The sequence below is a fragment of the Bufo bufo genome, chromosome 3 (genome assembly GCF_905171765.1).
Source record: "Bufo bufo chromosome 3, aBufBuf1.1, whole genome shotgun sequence".
NCBI classification, from domain to species: Eukaryota; Metazoa; Chordata; class Amphibia; order Anura; family Bufonidae; genus Bufo; species Bufo bufo.
The window spans coordinates 300,687,886-300,714,252 of NC_053391.1; the positions used below are offsets into that span (position 1 = coordinate 300,687,886).

At 43.9% G+C, this 26,367-nt stretch overlaps 1 long non-coding RNA gene across 1 annotated transcript; it reads right to left on the reverse strand.

Annotated features, from left to right (window-relative positions):
* Positions 1-250: 250 nt before the first annotated feature.
* On the reverse strand, positions 251-25,434 carry LOC120993373. The gene is made up of 3 exons (XR_005777238.1): positions 25,257-25,434; positions 10,511-10,515; positions 251-261 (listed from the first exon to the last, which is right to left on the reverse strand). It is a non-coding gene; the product is annotated as an uncharacterized LOC120993373 (long non-coding RNA).
* Positions 25,435-26,367: the final 933 nt, after the last annotated feature.

Here is a 26,367-nt window from a genome sequence, read left to right on the forward strand (position 1 = left end):
AACTATATGAATTTTATGGACACTGGGGCAACTATATAAAATGGATGCATACTGGGGGCAACTATATGAATTTTATGGACACTGGGAGCAACTATATGAATTGTATGGACACTGGGGGAAACTCTGTTTATTTTATGGACACTGGGGGCAACTCTATGTATTTTATGGACACTGTGGGCAACTCTATGTATTTTATGGACACTGTGGGCAACTCTATGTATTTTATGGACACTGGGGGCAACTCGATGATATGTGAGGACACTGGGGGCAACTATATGAAATGGATGGGAGGCACTTATGGGGGCAGATGGAGGAGGCATTTATGGGGGCAGATATGCAGAGATGTGTATGTGGCGGTTTAGAATCAATGCGGGTGAAAGATAGAATCAGATGTAGTAGAGCTGAATATGCGGCTGTTCTGATACAGTGCTGTTTGAAGAGAGAAACAGATGTAGTAGAGCTGAATATGCGGCTGTTCTGATACAGTGCTGTTTGAAGAGAGAAACAGATGTAGTAGAGCTGAATATGCGGCTGTTCTGATACAGTGCTGGTTGAAGAGAGAAACAGATGTAGTAGGGCTGAATATGCTGCTGTTCTGACACAGTGCTGGTTGAAGAGATAAACAGACAGATGTAGTAGAGCTGAATATGCGGGTGTTCTGACACAGTGCTGTTTGAAAAGAGAAACAGATGTAGTAGAGCTGAATATGCTGCTGTTCTGACACAGTGCTGTTTGAAGAGAGAAACAGATGTAGTAGAGCTGAATATGCGGGTGTTCTGATACAGTGCTGTTTGAAGAGAGAAACAGATGTAGTAGAGCTGAATATGCGGCTGTTCTGATACAGTGCTGGTTGAAGAGATAAACAGACAGATGTAGCAGAGCTGAATATGCTGCTGTTCTGATACAGTGCTGGTTGAAGAGATAAACCGACAGATGTAGCAGAGCTGAATATGCGGGTGTTCTGATACAGTGCTGTTTGAAGAGAGAAACAGATGTAGTAGAGCTGAATATGCGGGTGTTCTGACAGTGCTGTTTGAAGAGAGAAACAGATGTAGTAGAGCTGAATATGCTGCTGTTCTGATACAGTGCTGGTTGAAGAGATAAACAGACAGATGTAGCAGAGCTGTATATGCATCTATAAAGATACATAGTGTGAGGTTTATACACAACTGGAGTACAGCTGTAATGGAAACAAATCTGCATCAGTTCTGGGGGGTGGGGGTCGGTCAAGCTTTTGGGCTAATGTATAATATGGAATTATAGTTTTTGATGCACAGAATGGGTTTGTAAAAGATCAGACAGAGATTTTATGTGTAAAACTGACAACTGAGCTCACTTCACATGGCTCTCTGAGTGACCATTCCCCTCACAGACACTGCATACTGATGAGTCATACTCTTCACATGAACGAGCACATAAGAACTCAGTGCTCAGTGTGATGTCATAAGGAGGTGTGGCCGGCCTTCACTCTAGCTGCCTAAGCCCGCCCAGCCTTAGCTGCAGAAAACCAGGAAGTTACCAGCAGAGCTGGCTGCAGGTGAAGCTGATTTAGCAAAGTGGGAAAACCCCTTTAATATCGGGATAAATTTTTCTCTTTATAGGTAAAGAATCATTATCTTTTGTTGAAGCTAAATCAGCGTCCACGAAATGCTCTAAAACAGGTAAACCAGAGTCGTTGTAGCACAAAACGATGTGCTCAGAGTCTACATTCTTGATCGAGCGATTGCGCGAATAACCCTGAAGGCCCAATATATTGCCCAACCTTTCACAAGGCATGAACGCGTATAAGCGCGATTTCGTTACATAAACGGTTCTGTCAATATCGTTGTATCTTAACCGCAATTGATCAGGCAGTATTTTTATAGATTCAAGTTTGTTATTAATTGCTTTGATTAGTTCGTGCATATTAGGGTAATAACCCGATTTAACAAAATACTCTGAGCGGTTCGTCGCGACGCGCCATGTGGAATACGCCATCTCCGGGACCGAAGGTTTCCCACGTATGGGGGTACTGAATCTCCACTAAAGCCACTTCATAAGGGCCTCGAAGATGAACGGCTTTTGCTAATTTAGTGGTGTAATCGGCAATGGTATTTTCGGGGTAAAGTTTGGTGGAGGCGTTGCAGGGCAGCGTGATAAAAAACTATCCGTCTTCCATAGTTTACACGCTCGTCAACTGTTTTTCGACACCCAAGAATTAAACTTTTCGGGGTATCCGACCCACTTTACCAAATACAACGTTTCTCCCCTAACCTTCTTCTTTTTCACGATTTTTTCTATCCGATAAACGCATCTGTTATCGAGGGGTACTTTTTGGACCTCTTCAGGGTAGAACAAGCCTTCAATGAGCTCGTGAGCCAGATCTTTCAACTTATAAAGGGGTCTGAGTCCCCTAGTGTTTACAGCGTGAATGGTAAATATCTCATCCGTATAGGTTTGATCATACCCCTTTGCGAACGTTCCCTTATAGTGATCGCCTATTTTTAACAACGGTTTATCTTTTTTAATAGCGGCATAATGTCCGTAGATATTTCTCCATGAGAGGAGGGACAGTGCTGCTGCTGCTGATTCAATAGAAAAAGCAAAAGGTGGCTACTTTGAAGAACCTAGAATATGACATATTTTCAGTTGTTTCATACTTGTTTGTTATGTATATAATTCCACATGTGTTAATTCATAGTTTTGATGCCTTCATAGTCATGAAAATAAAGAAAACTCTTTGAATGAGAAGGTGTGTCCAAACTTTTGGTCTGTACTGTATATATATTGCAGTTGCCTGCCAGTGTGTGAGAGGCTGCAGGCTCAGTCACAGACAGTACTGTGTGCACACCATTCATACAGGGTGTGACAGAAAATACCTCGCAGATAAAAAATAATTCTATTTAATCTTTTTCTGTGATATAATCACAGTTGCAAGCCAGTGTGTGTCAGGCCCACACAGACTGTATTGTGGCCACTGGCTAGGCCTCCACTCATACCGTTACAGGGTGTCACTCACTCAAATACCTTCCAGATAAAAAAAATTCTATTTAATATTTTTCTGTGATATAATCACATTTGCAAGCCCGTGTGTGTCAGGCCCACACAGACTGTATTGTTGCCACTGGCTAGTGGCTAGGCCTCCACTCATACCGTTACAGGGTGTCACTCACTCACAAATACCTCGCAGATAAAAAAAAATTATATTTAATATTTTTCTGTGATATAATCACATTTGCAAGCCTGTGTGTGTCAGGCCCACACAGACTGTATTGTTGCCACTGGCTAGTGGCTAGGCCTCCACTCATACCGTTACAGGGTGTCACTCACTCACAAATACCTCGCAGATAAAAAAAAATTCTATTTAATATTTTTCTGTGATATAATCACATTTGCAAGCCAGTGTCAGGCCCACACAGACTGTACTGTGCCCACTGCCCACCACTTATATAGGGTGGCACAGTACCTTGCACGCATAATAACACTTATCTAATAAAAAATGACAGGCAGGGGCCGTCGTAGTCGTGGTGCTGTGATTTCCACTGGCCCTGGAATAATGCCCAGTGTTCAAAGGCCACGTACCCTGAACCCCAAAAATTCAGAGAAAATAGTTGACTGGCTTACACAGGACACCCAATCTTCAACAGCTTCCGCTAAGAACCTTGACGCATCATCCTCCTCCAGCTCAGCTTTGGTCACCTGCTCTCAAGTTACCACTCTCCCGCCCGCCGCCACCACCACCACTACCACCACAGCCACCACAGCCGCTTCACTTGATCCCTCAGAGGAGTTATTTACACATCAGTTGGATGAAATTAGTGATGCGCAACCATTATTGCCAGAGGATGGAGATAACAGGGATATGTCTCAGTCAGCATTACACACATGGACATACAGTGTGATGATGATGATGATGTTGTACCCGCTGCTGCTTCTTTTGCTGAGGTGTCAGATACAAGTGAAGTGGTTGATGATGACGATGTGTCCGTGGATGCCACGTGGGTGCCTGCTCGAAGAGAAGAAGAAGAGGGGGAAAGTTCAGAAGGGGAGACAGAGAGAAGGAGGAGACGAGTTGGAAGCAGGGGGAGGTCGTCGCAAGGAGCTAGTGGCACAGTCAGACAGCATGTATCGGCACCCGGGGTCAGCCAGACAGCACGCCAATCAACACATGCTGTTGCCACCACCAGAATGCCGTCATTGCAAAGCTCAGCAGTGTGGCATTTTTTTTTGTGTGTCTGCCTCTGACAACAGCGATGCAATTTGCAACCTGTGCCAAAAGAAACTGAGTCGTGGGAAATCCAACACCCACCTAGGTACAACTGCTTTGCGAAGGCACATGATCGCACATCACAAACGCCTATGGGATCAACACATGATGACGAGTAGAAGCAGCACACAAGCTCAAAGCCACCATCCTCCTCCTGGTCCAGCATCTTCAGCCACGTCAACCACTGCTGTCCTCCTTGCCCCCTCTCAACCACCCGCCACTCCGCCTCTCACCTTCAGCAGTTCCATCTCATCGTGCCCACAGTCAGGTGTCTGTAAAGGAATTGTTTGCGCGTAGGAAGCCAATGTCACAGAGTCACCCCCTTGCCCGGCGTCTGACAGCTGGCTTGACGGAACTCTTAGCCTGCCAGCTTTTACTATACCCGCTGGTGGAGAATGAGGCCTTCAAAAAATTTGTCGCTATTGGGACACCACAGTGGAAGGTACCTGGACAAATTTTTTTTTCAAAAAAGGCAATCCCAAACCTCTACTCAGTGATTGAAAAGGAAGTCATGGCATCTCTGGCATACAGTGTTGGGGCAAGGATCCATCTGACCACTGATACCTGGTCTGCAAAGCATGGTCAGGGCAGGTATATCACCTACACTGCGCATTGGGTCAACCTGCTGACGGCTGCCAAGCATGGAATGCGTGGCTCTGCAGCGGAGTTGGTGACACCGCCACGACTTGCAGGCAGGCCTACTGCCACCTCCTCTACTCCTCCTACTCCATCCTCTTCCATAACCTCCTCGGCTGAGTCCTCTTCTGCTGCGGCGTCTGGCTGCACATCAACTGAATCCCCCCAGCTCCCCAGGGGCTATTCCACATCCCGGATACGACAGTGTCACGCTGTCTTGGGGTTGACTTGCCTGAAAGCAGAGAGCCACACCGGACCAGCACTCCTGTCCGCCCTGAATGCACAGGTGGATCAGTGGCTGACCCCGCACCAACTGGAGATCGGCAAAGTGGTGTGTGACAAAGGAAGCAATTTGTTGGCGGCATTGAATTTGGGCAAGTTGTCACATGTGCCGTACATGGCACATGTGTTGAATCTCCTCGTACAACGCTTTGTGTCTAAGTACCCAGGCTTACAGGACGTCCTCAAGCAGGCCAGGAAGGTGTGTGGCCATTTCAGGCGTTCCTACACGGCCATGGCGCACTTTTCAGACATTCAGCGCCGAAACAACATGCCAGTGAGGCGCTTGATTTGCGACAGCCCGACATGTTGGAATTCAACACTCCTAATGTTCGACCGCCTGCTCCATCAAGAAAAAGCCGTCAACGAGTATTTGTATGACCGGGGTGCTAGGACAGCCTCTGCGGAGCTGGGAATTTTTTTGCCACGTTACTGGACGCTCATGCACAATGCTTGTAGGCTCATGCGTCTTTTTGAGGAGGTGACAAACCTAGTCAGTCGCACCGAAGGCACCATCAGCGACCTCATCCCATTTGTTTTCTTCCTGGAGCGTGCCCTGCGAAGAGTGCTGGATCAGGCTGTAGATGAGCGTGGAGAGGAAGAGGAAGAGTTGTGGTCACCATCACCACCAGAAACAGCCTTGTCATCATCGCTTGCCGGACCTGCGGCAACGCTGTAAGAGGAGTATGAGGAAGAGGAGTCAGAGGAGGAATGTGGCTTTGAGGAGGAGGAAGACCAACCACAGCAGGCATCCCAGGGTGCTCGTTGTTGTCACCTATCTGGGACCCGTGGTGTTGTACGTGGCTGGGGTGAAGAACAGACCGTCAATGACATCAGTGAGGACGAGGAACGGGAAATGAGTAGCTCGGCATCCAACCTTGTGCAAATGGGGTCTTTCATGCTGTCATGTCTGTTGAGGGACCCTCGTATAAAAAGGATAAAGGAGAACGACCTGTACTGGGTGGCCACGCTACTAGACCCCCGATATAAGCAGAAAGTGGCGGAAATGTTACCAAATTACCGAAAGTCAGAAAGGATGCAGCAGTTCAAAACAAAACAAAAAAATATGCTTTACACAGCTTATAAGGGGGGATGTCACAGCACAACGGGAATCTAACAGGGGAAGAGGTGAAAGTAATCCTCCTCCTACCACGACCACGGCGGCAAGGACAGGACGCTTTACAGATGTGTTGTTGATGGAGGACATGCAGAGCTTTTTCAGTCCTACACATCGCCACAGGCCTTCGGGATCCAGCCTTAGAGAACGACTCGACCGACAGGTAGCAGATTACCTCGCCTTAACTGCAGATATCGACACTCTGAGGAGCGATTAACCCCTTGACTACTGGGTGTGCAGGCTTGACCTGTGGCCTGAGCTATCCCAGTTTGCGATAGAACTTCTGGCCTGCCCCGCTTCAAGTGTCCTGTCAGAAAGGACCTTCAGTGCAGCAGGAGGCATTGTCACTGACAAAAGAAGTCGCCTCGGTCAAAAAAGTGTTGATTACCTCACCTTCATTAAGATGAATGAGGCATGGATCCCGAAGGGACTGACAGTGGGGGATACGTTTGACTAACAAAAGGCCTGATGACATGCCTTGGCCTCAAAATGGTCCCCACGGTGCTGTATTTAATGTCTGCATACCGGATGACTTTCGTGAATTCTCCACCACCAACTAAGGTTCAAGCCGCAATGTTTTAGTCACCTTTCTGCCTTGAAAACATACATTTTTACGGCCGCTGCTACAACAGCGGCTGCAACAATAACATTATTTTTCAGGCATGTGTACATGCCTAATTTTTATGGCCTCTGGTGCTGCACTGTGGCTGCAAAAAAAGAAAAAAGGCACATACAAGTGTCAATTCCCCTTTGTGATCGTTACCTTGTTGTGGTGAAGGGGCTTGCGTATCACAATGAAGCGATCATCACCTCTATGAGTGTGTTGGCAATGTTGCCACACCCCAGATGATAAGGCCGTTGCTTCATTATGATCAGACCAAAAGCGATCGGCTGGATAATTTTTCATAGAAAAAACATAATTTTTTATTTTTTTTAAGTTGTATGGGTGGATTTTTAATACATAAAATAAAAAAATCATAATAAAGTCTCTTAATAGTTTATTAGAAATAATGCAGACAATTTAAAAATTCCCCATCAATTCCAATACAAAGCAAGTACAAAGCTCAGAACTAAATTATTCCAGGATGTCATAATGGTTCGTTAATTCGACAATGGTTAATCAATTCCACACACGTCCCCGGATAGGGGACGTAACAGGGATTAAACTGATAGGAATAGTACTAGTTAAGACACCACTCATATAGGGTGTCACAGCACATTGCTCCGTGCACGCGCAGTGCCCCAACTTGGGAGTAAGAGGACCGACCAAGCTGCTTTTTCCATCTCCCTGTTCCTAAAATCAATTCAGTTTGGTGTATCAGAGTTTGGTCTGTCACTGTGAAGGCAGTCGAAGGTACCCGGCCTAAATTTTTTTTCACAAAAGGCAATCCCACCCTGATATGGGACGTAACAGGGATTAAACTGATGAGTATAGTACTACAGAAAATACCACTCATATCAGGTGTGACAGTAAATTGCACGGCGCAGACGCAGTGACCGTGGCGTGGATTCAAACAAAGGGGAGGGAGCCAGCGTTTTTTTAACCATCTCCCCGTTCGAAAAATCAATTTAAAAAAATGGATCCCAGATTGGGGACCATACAGGGATTAAACTGATGAGAATAGTACTACAGAAAATACCACTCACGGGTGTGACAGTAAATTGCACGGTGCAGACGCAGTGACCGTGGCGTGGATTCAAACAAAAGGGAGGGAGCCAGCGTTTTTTTAACCATCTCCCCGTTCGAAAAATCTATTTAATAAATGGACCCCAGATTGGGGACGTAACAGGGATTAAACTGATGAGAAGAGAGAACTACAGAAAATACCACTCATATCGGGTGTGAGAGTAAATTGCACGGCGCAGACGCAGTGACCGTGGCGTGGATTCAAACTAAGGGGAGGGAGCCAGCGTTTTTTTTAGCCATCTCACCGTTCGAAAAATCCATTTAATAAATGGATCCCAGATTGGGGACCATACAGGGATTAAACTGATGAGAATAGTACTACAGAAAATACCACTCACGGGTGTGACAGTAAATTGCACGGCGCAGATGCAGTGACCGTGGCGTGGATTCAAACAAAGGAGAGGGAGCCAGCGTTTTTTTAATCATCTCCCCGTTCGAAAAATCAATTCAATTCACCTTTCGGGGACCCTTGGTGTTGTACGTGGCTGGGTGGAGGAAGAAACCTTCAATGACATCAACGGGACACGGCTAGCTTGGTATCCAACCTTGTGCAAATGGGAAGTTTGCGGTTGGGCAAATGGACTGTTTGCGGTTGTTTGCGGTGCATTAAAAGGGGAGTTTGGTCTGTCAATGTCTGTGAAGCGGGCGTAACCCTTACACTACCTGATTGATACAACATCATACCTGATCGTATACACACACTGGATGTTTTAAACCACGTTGTTCAAAATAATTTTGGATTGTTAGGTGATTTATGCCCTTTATGGATTAAAATCCTACTCTGCGTCAACAATGTAATTTTCCATGGGAGTTTTGCCATGGATCCCCCTCCGGCATGCCACAGTCCAGGTGTTAGTCCCCTTGAAACAACTTTTCCATCACTACTGTGGCTAGAAAGAGTCCCTGTGGGTTTTAAAATTCGCCTGCCTATTGAAGTCTATGGCGGTTCGCCCGTTTGCGAACATTTGCAGAAATTCGCCTTTCGCGAACGGAAAATTTTATGTTCGCGACATCTCTACTTACGAATATGACGGAGTCTGTGTCAAGGTAAAGACAACGTTCTTGCAGTCTGTCTAGAAGATTGTATAATTCGAGTCTGGCATAGGCGGTTGTAAAACAGACAATAAAAATGTTTTTGTTGAGGGTGTAACGTTCTTTTACATAGCGCCAATTGACCACGGCCATCTCTTCATTGATGAATTTAACCTCAGAGAGGTTGTAATACGGTACAAAAGCTCTTCAGGGTCCGTGACTATACTGGTACGCGGCAAGTTAAAACGCTACCCAAACTTCTCCCACAAAGAGTTTAGGAAGAGTTTTGAAATTTGTCTTTTTGCGGGATTTACAGCTATTTTATCAGTGTGCGGGCGAACACCTTCTTTTTAAAGAAATGCCTCTATGTACACAGTTTTTTCTGAATCAGTTTTACACCAACTGGGATAGCCGGAAGCCTCCTGTTTATCTCTGAGGTGTAGCTTGATGTACGGTGCAAACAGCTCATCTGTTGTGTTCGGGAAATGCCAGATCTCGTAGATCTCGGCGATCCTGTAACCTTTTTCAATGGCTAAAATTAGTTCTATAGTGCACCATGTACCGGTCAGGGAACGTTCTTTGTCTGTATGTTTGCAAATGTCTTTCTGGCAATTCAGGGCGCATGTGTAGCATAGCGGAAACATTCGTTTTTTATTTAGTTTTACGGGCAGGACCGGAAAAAAGAAATCTCTCGGCGGGTATACTTTAACTTTGGCAATGCCAAAGTATTTTTTGACATACCCAAAATGTTCATAAATGATTTCTGGGTGTCCTACAGGGTACGTCCTAGTTTTATTAACAAAAGGATACAGACTCGTGAAATCGTAATAATGCACAGTCTCACCGAGCTGTACCTTGTGATAAAGTTTAATGGCGTTAGTGCGGCTCCGTAAAGCGAGTCACGAGGGTCCAAAGGTGTTGGGAATTTCATTTTAATCAGAAAGTTTTTGACCCCCTCATCACTCGCGATCATTTCGTTCCACTCGTGTTCCCACAGAATGCGGACCGTAAATCCTTGCCTCTGTAGTTGGCTTTTCCTGACTAGGAAAGATTGGTACAACTGCCCGTAGGTTGATTTGGTAAGATCATTGCAATAGTGTTCGTTATAGCACACGGGGCAACTGTGATAAAAACATCCCTGGGATTCAAAAGCGGTTTGTTTACCGTTCACAATCGCATAGCCGTCCAAAAAGTATTTACAGACCTTTTTTTTCACCGCCCTTTAAGGCGTGTTGTATGGAAATACCCTCAGTGTGTTCAATGTACATGAGCCACTGTATAGCGGGTGTTGAGAATCGTTTCTGGGTCTTGTGGTAAATATCTGCAGGGACTATCGCAATGGTATTTTCGGGAAATAATTTAAACTGATGCATAGCCATACATACTGACGCCAACGTGATATGTTGAAATGGGTCAATACATTTAGTGACTGTTCTGTATTTCTTTTCACGTTTAAAGTATTGCGTCACTTTTTTTTCAGTCATGGACATAATCGTGTCCCTGTAACATTCACAAGCCCTTCTCAAGACCTCAACATCCTGCTTACATTAAGCTCTTCCTGAAAATTAAAGGCGTCATTTTTATGTTCTTCATTCCACACCATGAATAATTTTTTTCTCGCCGGGCATCATGTAATCGCAGCCGTAATACCGCGCATCTGGGACGACACCTATGTAATTTTGATTTTCTTCCGTATTGAAAAAATGCAGGAAGTGACCCTTGACACCTGAAAAGCCTGTAGCTTTGGGCATCTTACTGAGCTTCATCGGTATGAAATTCAGCGAATCTATGAATCAAATTTTTTAATCAGTCAGCGTAACGCACATTAACCGTCCGCCTTGGTTTATAATGTCAATTTAAAATTTTTCGTTGATCAGCTCCTGTATAACAAAATAAGCGTCGTAACGACCGGCATTATGCACTATGAACGTGTAGCCGGAAAACTTTCAGTCGATAAAAAAGCATACAAAATCGTGCGTACAGGATTTACCGCTAAATTGCCAGGAATTAGGGCCGTATAATGTAGTCGCGTAAATGTAATTGGGTATATGTATGCCTGTTTCTTGCATGCACTCAAAGTCGTAAAAGATGTACTTGTCAGTCGCTTGTTTGGGGTTGTAAGGCTGCATGTAACAGACGTGGTCGTCAAATTTGCCAACCAGTCCCCCGCAGACGCTGCATTTTAGACCGCTACACTTGTGCTCAGCGCCCCAGTCTATATATCTGTAACAAAAACTGCAAAAAGTTTTTTTCTTACATAACGCGTTATCACTAAGTGATAGGTTTCTATGCGTTTCAAAGCACGTCCCTGAACGACAAAGCACCATGCATATTGGGCACCGTACATTATAGTCCTGATCAACACAATCCGTCCGCTGACACGCTTTGCAAAACTGTATACAGCCGTGTTGGTGTTTATTGTTGTATACAGAGCAGCACCGGACGCATACATAAATATTTGGCTCCGATAAAAGCTTTTAGATTTTTAATGTCATAATAATGATTTTCATGATGCAGTATATAAACCGTCTTTTCGTTAGCGGTATTGCCTCTATGATAATAACGCCACTGGCCCCTATTGTGATACAAAACTTTAATTGTTATGTTTAAATATTTTTCAAACTCAACAATTTCGCTAAAAGATACAAAATGCCCTTCGGGTATTTGTAAATCGCGAAGCAGTTGTTGGGCTTTCGCTAACAACACAGTGTCGCCAGGAGAGGGCTGGCAGCCTTAGTCCTGGGGGGCAAATCCAGTCAAGTGGCCCATTTTAGCCCCGCCCATCATTAAAATCCCCTCCTACATATAATAGGCCACTCCCAACAAACACTGTACAGCTGACATTCTATTATTGAGGCCTGTCTCTACACATCATACGGAGAGGGGGGTCCTGTCCTGGCTGCACTGCCTGCTTCACATTATACAATAAACAGCAGGCTACAGCCAGGAAGCTCCTCCACTCTCCTCCCTCCCCAGATCAAGGCTTGTGGTTCCCCCCACCATCTGCCACCAGCCTGTGGCCTGCTGCCCCCTTTGGCCGTCCTCACCCAGCTCTGAATCCTCCTCCTGCAAATGGCAGGGGAAGGAGCCGGAGCATCTCCTCTCCTACATAGCGCCCCATACCTCTTACTTCTAGTGATGTCACCTTTGTTGTAGACGTATCTCTTTCCTCATCTTCTCCATTCAGACCAGACCGCCATGATGTTTTTTCAGCCATCTCCCGTCTCTGCAGAGATTGACAAACAGACATTAGTTTCCCACATTTCCATAATCTGAACACCCTTTCCTGCCACCCCCAATACAATACTGCAGAAACAGTACCCCTGGAAATACTACTACCACACAGATAGTGCCCCCAATACTGTGCCCACTGTGCTCCCCAATACTATACTGCAGAAACAGTCCCCCTGGAAATACTACTACCACACAGATAGTGCCCCCTTCAACAATTATTGGCACAAAGTGCTCTAAAAAATAACTGCGCCCAGACACTAATAGTATAAAGATAATGTCCCCCAAAAATAATTGTGCTAAGCTGATACTGTGCCAGGCGCCCCCCAAAGTAACAGTGCTCCTCAAAATCCCACCAATAGAAATAATTCTCTGCCAGAGCACACTTAGTAATAATGCCCCTATAGTGCCCTTACTAGTAATCATGTTCCTCATAAAGCTCCGCATAATACCTCCTAGTAGTAATAATTCTCCTTATAATATGACAGTACATGAAATACCCCCGCTTAGTGCCTGCAGTTGAGCTAATGTCCCCATAATGTATGCCAGTATAAAAAAAAACTATATGGTGCCCCAGTAAATGCCCTCATAGTGCTCCTCTCCCCCTTCCCCATAGTGTCCCCCATAATATGCCAGTAAAAAATGCCCCTTCTTAGTGCCCCCCCGCAGATGCCCCTATAGTGCTCCTCTCTCCCATAATGTGCCAGTAAAAAATGCCCCTTCTTAGTGCCACCAGATGCTCCAATAGTGCTCCTCTTCCCCATAGTGCCCCCAAATAATGCCCCATAGTGCTGCTCTCCCCTATAATGCCTCCCATAATGTGCCAGTAAAAAAGGCCCCCTTAGTGCCACCAGATGCCATAGTGCCCCCCATAATGTGCCAATAAAAAAAGCCCCACTTCCCCATAGTGCCCCCAAATAATGCCCCTATAGTGCCAACAGATGCCCCATAGTGTCGCTCTCCCCTATAGTGCCCCCTCATAATGTGCCAATAATAAAAAAAAAGCCCCTTCAGATGCCCCCACAGGGCTCATCTCCCCCATGGTGCACCCCCCATAATGTGCCAGTAAGAAATGCCCCCATAGTGCCCCCCCAAAATGGGCAAGAAATAAATGCCCCCAGGATGCCACTCCCAAAAAAATGGGGCTGTAAGAAATGCCTGCTCCCCCCACAAAAAACAAAACAAAAAAACACTAATACTTACCTCCATCAGCAGCGATGCGATGCAGGCCTCTTCAGGCCTGTGTCCCCCACTGTGTGCTGCCCGGCTCAGGCGACGTGATGATAATGACTCGATTGCGCCGCCTGAGCCAGCCTCTAATAGGCTGCAGGAATTAGTGCCTGCGGACTATCAGAAGAACAGGGAAGGGACACACCTCTCCCTCCCCTGCCCTGCCGCAGCACAGGCATCTGTATCCCCTGGCGATACAGATGAATATGGAGATGAATATGGAGATCAGCGCCACAATGGAAGCGCTTGTCTCCTACTGCCCACTGCCGCAATTACATCCAGGGCCGTGGCGCCTGTGGTGATCGGCAGTGCGGCCCTGAGGAATAAAAAAATAATTATTTATTTTTTAGGGCGGCCTGGGGGGCAATTGCCTCCCTGCCCCCCGTCCCAGTCTGCCCCTGGGCTTCGCTCAAAGCGACCCCCTCCAAAATGGCATAAACACTAGCGGCCAGACAAACGTTATTATCGTAATTGTTAAAGTCGTATAAATGTTGTTTTTTGCGTTCAATAATACGGCTATACGCTACGCCGCCCAAACGACTTCGGGCACCACCGCGACGGTCCCTGACAATGATGACGACTAGTTTAAGTGAATTACCGGCTATGCACTCCGCGTTGCTCTGTAAAGCGTTAGCGATATTGTTCAAAACTGTTTGAATATCTATTTGAAAAAACAGAGTCAAACGTCTCGCCACCATATAAGCGCAGTTGGATATAATCACCCGGCTCAGTGGCCTGTAAAACTCTATCTAGCAAAGATTGTATAGCTTCATGTATAGTATCAAGAGCGTCGACAAATGAACGAATGGCTTCGAGGTTAGCGAATCTAAAATGTTCTGTGTACATGGTACTGTTAAAATTCACTAAGTCGCGCTGTTGATGGAATACACGTTCTAGATAAACGGTTCTAACGTTGTGGGGTTCAGGGGGTTCGTTTGTGACGACTGTGTTACCAGGCATTTCGTCAGATTCTGAGTCGCTGCCTCAAGAACGATTTGTTTGGTCATTTGAGCGCCTGTTCATTTGTGAGCTGTTTGGCTGAATGTGCTCTGCTTGCGATACCTGAGGCTGCTGTGGTGTTTGTTCAGCGTTCAGACAAGCCATTGCAACAGTCTTGTTACGCAGGCGTCGTCTTTTTAACCTAGCTATTTTAGAGCGTTTAACCGCAAGGTACATTTTTATAGACGGTTTTAACTTTCTAGCTCTAATGCTTACAGATGTTTTTGCGCTTTTAAAAGGCCGTCCCCCGCCAACCATGTCTAGTCAGTACCTGCCTAACATCTCTTTTTCAATAGCGTCAAGGTGAGTAATCAGTATAGCGTATTTACCACGCGTAGCGTGTATTTTCAACGCGGTAATTTTGTTGGGTCTGTTAAACGCTAAAGAGAAAGAGTCTTTAACGCAACATTCGAAATACCCCGCTACGCATAAAAAATTTTCATTGCATATTGAGAGAGAACTCAACGCGTCATAAGTATTCTCGTCCCAACAAATGCAAGAACAAGCATGAGGTGCGCGTACCTGTTGGTCGTCGTGTGGCTGCCCTAGGTCCGTCTGTTGTACTTTATAGGGCGTATCTGGCGTCTCAAATGTGATGCGCCTTTTAAAAGACGTTGTACCTTGTGTATCGAACACAGGCGTTATGTCGCAAAAATCTGTAACATCATTTATTACGCCTGTTGGCTCACCACTTTGCGGAACCGGCTATGGGGTTGTTAGAAATTTGTAAATCGGCGTTAACAGTTCCGGCTGCTTTGCGCTTGTTCATCGTTTCTCTTTAACAGAACAAAATTTTGCGCTTTCTTTTGGCTAAAATTTTAAAGAGATAACATTAAGATCTAACTATTAAGAATTTCAAACATAGTAATTAAGTTAGTGCGCCGCAATATTTTAACTCACCCGCGTTAGGGCATTGGATAATCGGTATCGCCGGATCTTCATTCCGCCAACTGTCGTGGGCACTGGTGCATGGTTCTGGCGCTTCTGCGGCCTAAGTATTTCTAATGACACTTGCATCACTACAGGGCGTCTGAAAAACTTAAATTACAAGAATCTAATAAACATTAATGTTTATACACGTTTAAAGCTATAGACATTGTTATTTCAGAGGTAGTCAGAGAACCTTACCGATAGTGTTCGATTTCTTTGACCGCACTCTGGAAACACCGGTAGCATCCATTTTTCTTTTCAACGCTGCGATTTTAGAAAAGCGTATTAGGATTATAGATAATGCTTAAAATTAGAATACATCGACAATACGGGTTATGTCTTATTCTGTTTGGGACGCTTGCACTGCTGTTGTAAATCATTGTCCGTGAGATCTGTTAGATCATAAAAAGTATACATTTTTCTTTTCAGCGCTGCGATTTTAAAAAGCGTATTAGAAATATAGACAGTGTTTAAAAATAGAATACATCAACAGTGGGTCGTTCTCCTTTAGCTCGTCAGAATTGTTGGTGATACTACCCGACGCGCTTGAATACGTTGTATTTTCTTCACCGGTAACACCGTTCAAGGTTCTTAGAACGTTATCAATGTGCTTGTCTATAATAAACATATATGAAATATAACAAACGTAATAAACATATATGAAATATAACAAGCGCTGCTATAAACTATGTATATATAATAAAAGATTATAACGGTTACGCTTACCGGCCTGTTGCAGCAACGTAGTCATGTAGTCGTCGTCGTCGATTGAAATATGTTGCTACGCTAACGCCGTACCGCATGCAGCGTTGTCTGAAATCATTCACGGACAGCTGTCGCTGATGAACGATTCATAAAAGTCTTCCTCTGCTATAAGCATTTGAGCATCGGGGAAGATATCATCGCCCCATAAAGTATCTTGTTAAACTGACATCTAAAAACAATTTGAATATTGTAAATTATTGTATAAATAACAAAAATAATATACGGTCCAAATAAATGCATGGTATATAGCGGTGCAAAAATCGTTGTGAAATACCAAAATTATACATGTATATAAAAATAGTCGGGCGTTATAAGCAGTTAATACAACCATATAGCTATTACATATTACAACCATTTTTTAGACTGTGTTAGATAGATAAAGTGGATGGATAGATAGATAGATAGATAGATAGATAGATAGATAGATAGATAGATAGATAGATAGATAGATAGATAGATGGATAGATGCATGACACGACCCGACGTAATAATCGCTGAGAAATTAGTCAAATGTTGCATGTTATATTGCATCAATAAAGAATTTAAAAATAGTAAAAAAAGAAGGGTAATATGGCTATACTCTTACCTTGAAATACGTTTTCTTGCAGAGCCTCAATGTGAAATGATTATGCCCTGTGGTGATCTGCCCACATGTATATATACAGATCCTGCTTGGGTATTCTTACCATTAACCACCTCAGCCCCCATAGCTTAAACACCCTTAATGACCAGGCCACTTTTTACACTTCTGACCTACAGTACTTTCACCGTTTATTGCTCGGTCATGCAACTTACCACCCAAATGAATTTTACCTCCTTTTCTTCTCACTAATAGAGCTTTCATTTGGTGGTATTTCATTGCTGCTGACATTTTGAATTTTTTTGTTATTAATCGAAATTTAACGATTTTTTGGCAAAAAAATGACATTTTTCACTTTCAGTTGTAAAATTTTGCAAAAAAAAACGACATCCATATATAAATTTTTCTCTAAATTTATTGTTCTACATGTCTGATAAAAAAAAAAATGTTTGGGTAAAAAAAAAATGGTTTGGGTAAAAGTTATAGCGTTTACAAACTATGGTACAAAAATGTGAATTTCCGCTTTTTGAAGTAGCTCTGACTTTCTGAGCACCTGTCATGTTTCCTGAGGTTCTACAATGGCCAGACAGTACAAACACCCCACAAATGACCCCATTTCAGAAAGTAGACACCCTAAGGTATTCGCTGATGGGCATAGTGAGTTCATTGAACTTTTTATTTTTTGTCACAAGTTAGTGGAACATTATGATTATTTTTTCTTACAAAGTCTCATATTCCACTAACTTGTGACAAAAAATAAAAACTTCCATGAACTCACTATGCCTATCATGAAATACCTTGGGGTGTCTTCTTTCCAAAATGGGATCACTTGTGGGGTAGTTATACTGCCCTGGCATTTTAGGGGCCCAAATGCGTGCAAAGTAGTTTGAAATCAAAATCTGTAAAAAATGGCCGGTGAAATCCGAAAGGTGCTCTTTGGAATGTGGGCCCCTTTGCCCACCTAGGCTGCAAAAAAGTGTCACACATGTGGTATTGCTGTACTCAGGAGAAGTTGGGCAATGTTTTTTGGGGTGTCATTTTACATATACCCATGCTGGGTGAGATAAATATCTCGGTCAAATGCCAATTTTGTATACAAAAATGGGAAAAGTTGTCTTTTGCCAAGATATTTCTCTCACCCAGCATGGGTATATGTAAAAAGACACCCCAAAACACATTGCCAAACTTCTCCTGAGTACGGGGATACCAGATGTGTGACACTTTTTTGCAGCCTAGGTGGGCAAAGGGGCCCACATTCCAAAGAGCACCTTTCAGATTTCACCGGCCATTTTTTACAGATTTTGATTTCAAACCACTTCTCACGCATTCGGCCCCTAAAATGCCAGGGCAGTATAACTACCCCACAAGTGACCCCATTTTGAAAAGAAGACACCCCCAGGTATTTAGTGATGGGCATAGTGAGTTCATGGAAGTTTTTATTTTTTGTCACAAGTTAGTGGAATATGAGACTTTGTAAGAAAAAAAAATATATATAAAATCATCATTTTCCGCTAACTTGTGACAAAAAATAAAAAATTCTAGGAACTCGCCATGCCCCTCACGGAATACCTTGGGGTGTCTTCTTTCCAAAATGGGGTCACTTGTGGGGTAGTTATACTGCCCTGGCATTCTAGGGGCCCTAATGTGTGGTAAGTAGGTAAATGACCTGTGAAATCCGAAAGGTGCTCTTTGGAATGTGGGCCCCTTTGCCCACCTAGGCTGCAAAAAAGTGTCACACATGTGGTATCGCCGTATTCAGGAGAAGTTGGGCAATGTGTTTTGGGGTGTCTTTTTACATATACCCATGCTGGGTGAGATAAATATCTCGGCAAAAGACAACTTTTCCCATTTTTTATACAAAGTTGGCATTTGACCAAGATATTTATCTCACCAAGCATGGGTATATGTAAAATGACACCCCAAAACACATTGCCCAACTTCTCCTAAGTACGGCGATACCAGATGTGTGACACTTTTTTGCAGCCTAGATGCGCAAAGGGGCCCACATTCCTTTTATGAGGGCATTTTTAGACATTTGGATCCCAGACTTCTTCTCACGCTTTAGGGCCCCTAAAATGCCAGGGCAGTATAAATACCCCACATGTGACCCCATTTTGGAAAGAAGACACCCCAAGGTATTTAATGAGGGGCATGGCGAGTTCATAGAATTATTTTTTTTTTGGCACAAGTTAGCGGAAATTGATTTTTATTTATTTCTTCTCACAAAGTCTCCCTTTCCGCTAACTTGGGACAAAAATTTCAATCTTTCATGGACTCAATATGCCCCTCAGCGAATACCTTGGAGTGTCTTCTTTCCGAAATGGTGTCACATGTGGGGTATTTATACTGCCCTGGCATTCTAGGGGCCCTAAAGCGTGAGAAGAAGTCTGGAATATAAATGTCTAAAAAATTTTACGCATTTGGATTCCGTGAGGGGTATGGTGAGTTCATGTGAGATTTTATTTTTTGACAATAGTTAGTGGAATATGAGACTTTGTAAGAAAAAAAATAAAAATTCCGCTAACTTGGGCCAAAAAAATGTCTGAATGGAGCCTTACAGGGGGGTGATCAATGACAGGGGGGTGATCAATGACAGGGGGGTGATCAGGGAGTCTATATGGGGTGATCACCCCCCTGTCATTGATCACCCCCCTATAAGGCTCCATTCAGATGTCCGTATGTGTTTTGCGGATCCGATCCATGTATCCGTGGATCCGTAAAAAACATACGGACATCTGAATGCAGCCTTACAGGGGGGTGATCAATGACAGGGGGGTGATCAATGACAGGGGGGTGATCAGGGAGTCTATATGGGGTGATCACCCCCCTGTCATTGATCACCCCCCTGTAAGGCTCCATTCAGATGTCCGTATGTGTTTTGCGGATCCGATCCATGTATCCGTGGATCCGTAAAAAACATACGGACATCTGAATGCAGCCTTACGGGGGGTGATCAATGACAGGGGGGTGATCAGGGAGTCTATATGGGGTGATCACCCCCCTGTCATTGATCACCCCCCTATAAGGCTCCATTCAGATGTCCGTATGTGTTTTGCGGATCCGATCCATGTATCCGTGGATCCGTAAAAATCATACGGACATCTGAATGCAGCCTTACAGGGGGGTGATCAATGACAGGGGGGTAATCAATGACAGGGGGGTTATCAATGACAGGGGGGTGATCAGGGAGTCTATATGGGGTGATCACCCCCCTGTCATTGATCACCCCCCTATAAGACTCCATTCAGATGTCCGTATGTGTTTTGCGGATCCGATCCATGTATCCGTGGATCCGTAAAAATCATACGGACGTCTGAATGGAGCCTTACAAGGGGGTGATCAATGACAGGAGGGTGATCAATGACAGCGGGGGGATCAGGGAGTCTATATGGGGTGATCACCCCCTGTCATTGATCACCCCCCTGTAAGGCTCCATTCAGACGTCCGTATGTGTTTTGCGGATCCAATCCATGTATCAGTGGATCCGTAAAAATCATACGGACGTCTGAATGGAGCCTTACAAGGGGGTGATCAATGACAGGGGGGTGATCAGGGAGTCTATATGGGGTGATCACCCCCCTGTAAGGCTCCATTCAGACGTCTGTATGTGTTTTGCGGATCTGATCCATGTATCCGTGGATCCGTAAAAAACATAAGGACATCTGAATGCAGCCTTACAGGGGGGTGATCAATGACAGGGGGTGATCAATGACAGGGGGGTGATCAGGGAGTCTATATGGGGTGATCACCCCCCTGTCATTGATCACCCCCCTATAAGGCTCCATTCAGATGTCCGTATGTGTTTTGCGGATCCGATCCATGTATCCGTGGATCCGTAAAAAACATACGGACATCTGAATGCAGCCTTACAGGGGGGTGATCAATGACAGGGGGTGATCAATGACAGGGGGGTGATCAGGGAGTCTATATGGGGTGATCACCCCCGTCATTGATCACTCCCCTGTAAAGCTCCATTCAGATGTCTGTATGTGTTTTGCGGATCCGATCCATGTATCAGTGGATCCGTAAAAATCATATGGACGTCTGAATGGAGCCTTACAGGGGGGTGATCAATGACAGGGGGGTGATCAATGACAGGGGGTGATCAGGGAGTCTATATGGGGTGATCAGGGGTGAATAAGGGGTTAATAAGTGACGGGGGGGTGTAGTGTAGTGTGGTGCTTGGTGCTACTTATTACTGAGCTACCTGTGTCCTCTGGTGGTCGATCCAAGCAAAAGGGACCACCAGAGGACCAGGTAGCAGGTATATTAGACGCTGTTATCAAAACAGCGTCTAATATACCTGTTAGGGGTTAAAAAAATCACATCTCCAGCCTGCCAGCGAACGATCGCCGCTGGCAGGCTGTAGATCTACTCGCTTACCTTCCGATCCTGTGTGCGCGCGTTCACAGGAAATCTTGCGTCTCGCGAGATGACGCATATATGCGTGACTCTGCGCAGGGCTGCCGCCTCCGGAACGCGATCCTGCGTTAGGCGGTCCGGAGGCGGTTAACATATGCAATAGGTGGTGGCGGTGATACAGCCAATCACAATCATTTTGTTTCCTGAAAAGAGATGCTATAAAAATATGAATAGTATCTGCGTAGTGTTTGCCGCAGCTGTTGCAGCGATACCAATAGTTTTGTGTTAACTCTGCTATAGACAGATCCCGAGAAAATTAACACATCTCAGGTTGTCACAGCTGCGACCTAAAACTCATGTGTGGGGTCTTGCAGGAAATGAAAAGTTTGATGTTAGAATGTTTGGACCATGAGTTTCAGGTAACAGCTGTCATCCTGTGCTATGATCATAACCCACTTCAAGTTTCAATCTAATGTACGCTTGTGGTCCTGTGGGAAAATGTATTGAGGTGTTTTAAGGAGAGACAAGAGGTGTCGGTATGAAGAGGTGTCGTTATGCTTCCTGCAGGATGTACAGTGCAAATGATTGAAGTAGTATAGCAGGAATGTGGCATTTCATTTTTAAAAAAATTTAAATTCAGTGTGTTGACTCAGTTGTCCAGTGTGGTGGGAGTTAAATTACACTCATGTATAAGAACCGCACTCACAATGGAGGTAAATTAAACTTACTCTTCATAGACATACATACACTGTAAGCTGTATATGAAAGGCTGCAGTTATAAGAGCGCTTTTAATTTAAATGGTATCACATTATAATTAAATTAATAAAACGTTTTAACTTTTTAAAATGATGTAATGATTTAAATTTTGGCAGCGTTGATTTTTTTATCATTGCTATTATAATTAAAAGACGCCCGGCCGTGTAGTATACGTCTTTTGGACATGCCCGGGCATGCCAATATATAAAAGTCATATCAAAATGATATCAAATCACAAAATGATATAAAAGTGGTATAAAACCGTATCAAAATGTTATAAATGGGATATAAAGTGTTAATAAAAGCTTATCATTTGATAAGGACTTATAAAGTGATATGAAAAGCTTATCATTTGATATAAAATTTATATTCGGACATAAAATTATATAAAAATCATATCAAAGTAGGAGGCATTTAGGCGTGGTTTGGGACGGGCGAGGGGAGAGAAATGGGCGGATCTGGGTGGGGTTAGGGCGTTTCTGGGATGGGTTATGGTGTTAAAAAGGGGCGGGGCACCTGTCACTTTGAGTTTGTCGAGAAATGTCCCACTATACTACTCACCTAGCCATGGAACAGCTGAGAAGCCAATTTTCCCATTACTTTTGGTCCCTTAACAAGTGGGAGGCACATATGCAAACTGTTGTAATTCCTGGCAATACCCAGTCCACATAGCTCTGTGTGCTTTTATTGTTTAAAAAAAAACGATTTGATACATATGCAAATTAACATAAAAGTCATATCTTAGTTGTGTGACCAGAGAAGAGTCATATTTTCAAGCTCTGACTCATCTCAGGTTAATTTGCATATGTATCAAATCGGTTTTTATACACAATAAAAGCACACAGAGCTATGGGGACTGGGTATTGCGGATGTGCTAGCGGCCATCTAGCAACCCATGTCCTCAGCTCTATACCCAAAATCCCGGTGACAGGTTCCCTTTAAAGATTTTACGCATATAAGCGCAGCGTTGACTGCTGAATAAATTTTCTTTTTCGGCCAAAATAGTACAATAAATATTTTACTGCATATAACCGCAGCGCTGATCGCTGAATAAATTTTGTTTTTCAAAAGAAATACTTCAATAAAGATTTTAATGCATATAACCACAGCGCTGACCACTGAATGAATTTAGTTTTTTGACTGAAATACTTCAATAAAGATTTTACCACATATAACTGCAGCGCTGAACAAATTTAGTTTTTCCACCAAAATACTTCAATAAAGATTTTACCGGCTATAACCGCAGCGCTGACCGCTGAATAAATTTTGTTTTTCCACCAAAATAAGTCAATAAGCACTTTACCACATATAACTGCAGTGCTGACCGCTGAATAAACTTTGTTTTTCCACCGAAATACTTCAATATAGATTTTACCGCATATAACCGCAGTGCTGACCGCTGAATAAATTTAGTTTTCCACCGAAATAAGTCAATAAACACTTTACCACATATAATTTAGATGAGGGATGGCTCTATTGTTTGAGGAAATGGATACGGTGCACTAGTCGTGACTTAGCTCCCGGTCACTAAAAAGTAATTGTATAGTATTACAGACGGGCACTCGGCAACTGGTGTCACTGCGGAGTGAAATATTTTATTTCTGTAAAACACAGTTATACATATAGATAACGTAAAAAAAAAAATCCAAACATTAAAAATTAACCTTCAAAGATGACCTTAAAAACATATAACAATCTGTGGTATATTATAGCTGAGTTGTCCGTCCAGTATCCCGCAGATCGTCGTCACACTCTGGTATTACTATTGTCAGTGTGGCGCTCTCAGATCTGAGCAGTTCAAACCAGCCATAACCCACCATGTAAGTAATGGTTAAAATTCGTTATTGGGTAACTTATATACACCTCACCCAAATTCGCTCACTATCCGTATAGCAACGAACACTTCTTCAGCATATTAAATTATAACGCAGTCCCAGCATTAAAATATATAAAAGTTCCAGGAGTTTGAAGGAGACTTTTTCCCTTATGGACTTCCTTTTGTTGCAAGATAAACAATAATCAACAGGCCATTATCCGTCACAATGGGGTAACTTCATATCCTCCCCACTTGGGATTAAGTACAGACCGTTTAAATCCTCTATGCGAGGTTTTTTCATAATTTGTTTGTGACGTTATTCAGTTAAGTAAGCAAGTGTAGTTGTTCCAGTACTTACTATTTGTAGAATTAGCGCATGAGTACTGTACAGTGCTCCCAGTGGCGTCCCACTCGATAAATGGAGCAACGTCTGTCTCTTACCTGTGCTTAGTTGTATACAGTAGTATAGTACACCAAATTCACTGCCGTCCTTTAATCACCACGTCCTTGGTGTTCATCCGCATTTAGTTGCAGCACTCCACGTGGTGAGTCCAGTTTGTTCAGGTTACACCCAATCCAGGTAATCTCCCAAGTCCCAGGTGCAGCAGTCCGGAGTAGCAGCGCTGACCACTGAATAAATTTAGTTTTTCCACCGAAATAAGTCAATAAAGATTTTACTGCATATAACCACAGTGCTGAACGCTGACTACAATTAGTTTTTTTCAAGTGAAATACGTCACAAAAGGTTTTACCACATACAGTTGCAAGAAAAAGTATGTGAACCCTTTGGAATGATATGGATTTCTGCACAAATTGGTCATAAAGTGTTATCTGATCTTCATCTAAGTCACAACAATAGACAATCACAGTCTGCTTAAACTAATAACACACACAGAATTAAATGTTACCATGTTTTTATTGAACACACCATGTAAACATTCACAGTGCAGGCCTGTACAAAATATGGTTTTTGCAGGCCTGAATAAACAGACATGGATTTTAGCTGCCATGTCGCATTAAATAAACTCCTGAGGTCCCCAGAAATGAAAAACCCCAACAAGTGACCCCATTTCGGAAAAAGCACCCCCGTACAAACATTTTAAGTGGTGGAAAGGGTACTTTTCAGAAAACAGGTGTCTCACAGAAGACAGAAATACTGGTGAAAGAATTTCAAAGCACATTTGTAAAAATGAAAAATTACTAGCAGACCCCAATTTTTTACTTTCACAAGGGGTCAAAAGAGAAAATGCACCCCAGTATATGTTCCCCATTTTCTCCCCTTTTTGCAAAAACCCCATATGTGCTTGTAGCCTGCTGTATGGGCACACAGCAGGGCTCCAGAGGCAAACTGCAAAATATGGTTTTTGCAGGCCTGAATAAACAGACATGGATTTTAGCTGCCGTGTCGCATTAAATAAATTCCTGAGGTCCCCAGAAATGAAAAACACCAACAAGTGACCCCATTTCGGAAAGAGCACCCCCGTACGAACATTTTTAAGTGGTGGAAATGGCACTTTTGACCTAATAGGTGTTTCACAGAAATGAATATGTATTGGTTAATGAAAAGTGGATCTGTAAGCTATGCGGACTAAAGCCTCATGCACATGACCGTTCTGTGTTTTGCGGTCCGCAAACCGCGGATCCGCAAAACACGGATGGCATCCGTGTGCGTTCTGCAATCTGCGGAACGGCACGTACAGCCTTTACTATAACTGCCTATTCTTGTCCGCAAAGCGCGGACAAGAATAGGACATGTTATATTTTTTTTACGCAAGTGCTGTCCGCACCTTTTGCGGCCCCATTGAAGTGAATGGGTCCGCATCCGAGCCGCCAAAACTGCGGCTTGGATGCGGACCAAAACAACGGCCATGTGCATGAGGCTTTAATCAGAGATATAAGGTGGTAAAACTACAGGGTACATCATGGATGAAATTAAATTAATACTCCATGGATGTGTGGTAGATTCTGAAACAATCCTGCATGCACAGGCCAGGTTTTTCAGGGAAGGTTTCCCAGTGGTAAATAGTGTATTTCCTTATCCCCCTTTTGGAACACACCCTGCATCTTTTGGGGTCCTTCCCTTCCTTGCTGTCTGGGGGTCTTGACCTGGAAAATGTTTCCCTGGTACAACACGGGCACCGTAACTTCCTGAAGTACCCTCCCCGGTTTGAAAAATTAGGGCCTTGATTACCACCTCTTGGAACTGAAGGAAATGTCCTCTGTGGCCTGCATAATGAAATAGCACGTACGCATTGCACATTGCCATCTGTACGATCAGGCAGGTACGCACTGAACAGCATTTGGCGGTCACAGCTCACACACAGAAAAAGTGGTGTGGAGCTGGAAAATGGTAAAAAATATATAAAAAGACCCCAAAAAAGTGCACGGACCAATTGGCGTCCGTAAAAAAAGGACAGGGACGGAGGGTGGTTTAGGGATCTGAACTGCTGCAAATGAAAGAAAAAATGTGTGCAGCTATTCCAGATGTTCTTCTTTCTTCTTTTCTTCTTTCTTTTCAGCAAGAAAGGGGTTAAATCACTGTGTTGTGCACCACAAGTCCCAGCAAGCCACAAGCAGCACAGAAAGACACAGAACCTCTCTGCATACAGTCACCAGCTAGAATGGCTGCATGTAGGGAAGTTCTGCCTCTTCCTGTGCAGCTATAGCGCTGCCATTGACTGGAGCGTTGTTCCAGCCAAT